The sequence below is a fragment of the Arachis duranensis genome, chromosome 2 (genome assembly GCF_000817695.3).
Source record: "Arachis duranensis cultivar V14167 chromosome 2, aradu.V14167.gnm2.J7QH, whole genome shotgun sequence".
In the NCBI taxonomy this organism is placed as follows: domain Eukaryota; kingdom Viridiplantae; phylum Streptophyta; class Magnoliopsida; order Fabales; family Fabaceae; genus Arachis; species Arachis duranensis.
In genome coordinates, this window is record NC_029773.3 from 59,511,653 (window position 1) to 59,514,190 (window position 2,538).

The window sequence follows — 2,538 nt, forward strand, 5'->3', positions numbered from 1 at the left end:
TTGAGAGATTGAGAAAAAAGTGGTTTGGAAGTGCTCCGGTTGAGCTTGGGAAATCGGCTAAGGTATGGTCTCGGTTTCCCGTATCTAATATGTAATGTGGTAGGAAATACTTAAGCTAGAGGCCCTAAGATAGGCATTGAATTGTTGATGTTGTTGAATGGTTGATATATATGATGTGGTCATATATGTGATGATGATTATTGATGCCTTGATGGTATGATGTATGAGAAATATGCATGTTGCGATATATGCTTGATGATAGATTATGGTTGAATTGTGGGTGGAACCATGTTGATGGTGAGTATGATATTGATTGTGTACAATGATGATTTATTGAAATTGGTGTTGTTGAAAATTGGCATGAGGAAGAGTATATGATATGTCAATGTGTTTGAGTTTGAGCCACTTGGGTGAAGTGGGTTAAAATGATGGGATAGTAATTTTGGTGATTTGTGGTAAAATGTCAATGTGTGAGCTGAGGAGGCTTGATGTTGACTTTGGTATGTTTTGATTGATTTCAAAGAAAAGGGATGAAATTGGCATGTTTTGATTGATTTTGAAAAGAGTTGAAAATGATTTGTTTTGAAAATGGCACTTTGTGGTTTTGTATGAAAATATGGTTTTTGGGCATACTTTGACATGACATAACTTGGACTACGGATCTCCATTTTGTGCAAAATCTGTTTAGAAATGAAGTTGGATCCGAGATGTCCATGCCGTTCGAAGAACGGGTGAAAAACGATTTAAAATGAGAAAGTTATGTCCGTCGGAAGATTGGGGGTTGAATCGGTGAATTCTGTAGCTTTTAACATAGAAAAATTTTAGTAGAATAATCCCCTGCGCGTAGACGCACTTGGCGCGTACGCACCATTCTTCCAGAAAGTGCCATCCACGCATACGAATGGTGTGCGCGGGCGCGTCGATGTGCTGCACCCAATGCCCAGCCATTTTCCAGAGGGTTGTGCCTGAATTGTGCCAGTTTTGTGCCTGGGGCACGAGAGTACCCACGCGTACACGTGGCTGACGCATGCGCGTCGATTGGCTAATTTTCAATCCACTCGTTAGCGTGCATGACGCATACGCGTCGATGAGTTTTGTGGCCATCCACGCGTGTGCGTGGAGTGCGCGTACGCGTGGCCCTGTTTTCATCCCAAAGTTGATTTTTGAGTTTTAAAAGCCAAATCTCATACTTCTAAGCCTCTGATCTCACCATTTATGTCTTAAATCATTATGATATGCCTAGCAATGGGAGGAGGAGCTAGGGGATGTGGTAACTTGCGAGTGAAGCAAGGGAAAAATGAATGATCAATGAGGATCAAAGATGATTATGTGAGAGGCGGAGGATGGTGGTGGAAGTGCTTGTTATGCTATGGGCCGAAAGACCGTAATTGTTAACGAAACGGCTGGTTATGAATTTAACCGTGAGTCGGGTGGCTGGTTATGGATTTAACCGTGAGCTGGATGGCTAGATTATTGCCGTGTTACGGCGGAGCCATGATTATGGCCAAGTATAATGCATATATATGCTGTTGAATGAATTGTGAATGTTGCACTTCTATTATCGGAGATGAGAGTTTCCCTAAGAGAAAGCAGTGGCTAGCCATTTTTGGGAGAAAGCAGTGGCTAGCCACACCACGTTCTCCAGGTTGAGACTTGAAGCTCTTTTGACCCTATGTCGTCAGGGTGGTCGGGCAATGTGAAAGCTTCGGATGAGCTCACCCCCATAAATATTCACCAGTGAGGGTGATGGATATGGATCATGATTATGATCAAGTTTATATTGAGTATAACTCGAGTTGGGGAGACATGACAGAGGGACAGTCCAATGGTTAGCTGCCAGGACTTGTCGAGTTGGCTCTATAACCGCAGATGATATCATCAGCCACTAGGGACAGGCATTCATCATATGCATACTATATGAATTGTTTGAGATTGCCTAATTGACTGCATATTACTTGCTAATAGTCTAAATGCCTTATTTGTTCCTATTTGTATATTTCTTGTTTGATATAACTGTGTTTGCTACATTATACTCCTGCTGGTGGTTGGGAGGTTTGAAGGAATTGGAAAGGGAAGTATTAGTTAGACTGAAGAATCTTTAGTCAGATGCCCTTATATGGTTTAGCTTGTTTATAAGCTTTGATATTATCTGGAGGAAGTTCTAGGATTGCCTTTGGCTTTTCTCTATTATTATGTATTATATATGTGGAAGCTGTTACCATGCTGGGGACCTCTGGTTCTCACCCATGCGGATTTTGTGGTTTTCAGATGCACGATGTGAGGTTTCTCACTGAGGCCTGCTGGAGACTTCTGAATTAGCGAAGATCCTTTGTTCTTGGGGACTCTGTTTTAGTTTATATGTTTTGCTTAGATACTTTTATCTCAGTTAAATAATACAAATTATGATGACTCCTCTTATAGGAGATTTTGGAGAATAGGTTTTATGTATTTGTGTCCCTTTGGGTTTTCCTTGGGTTTCCTATTTTATTTACTCGTATATATACATATGTTGCTATGCTCGGACCGGTTATCTTTGCA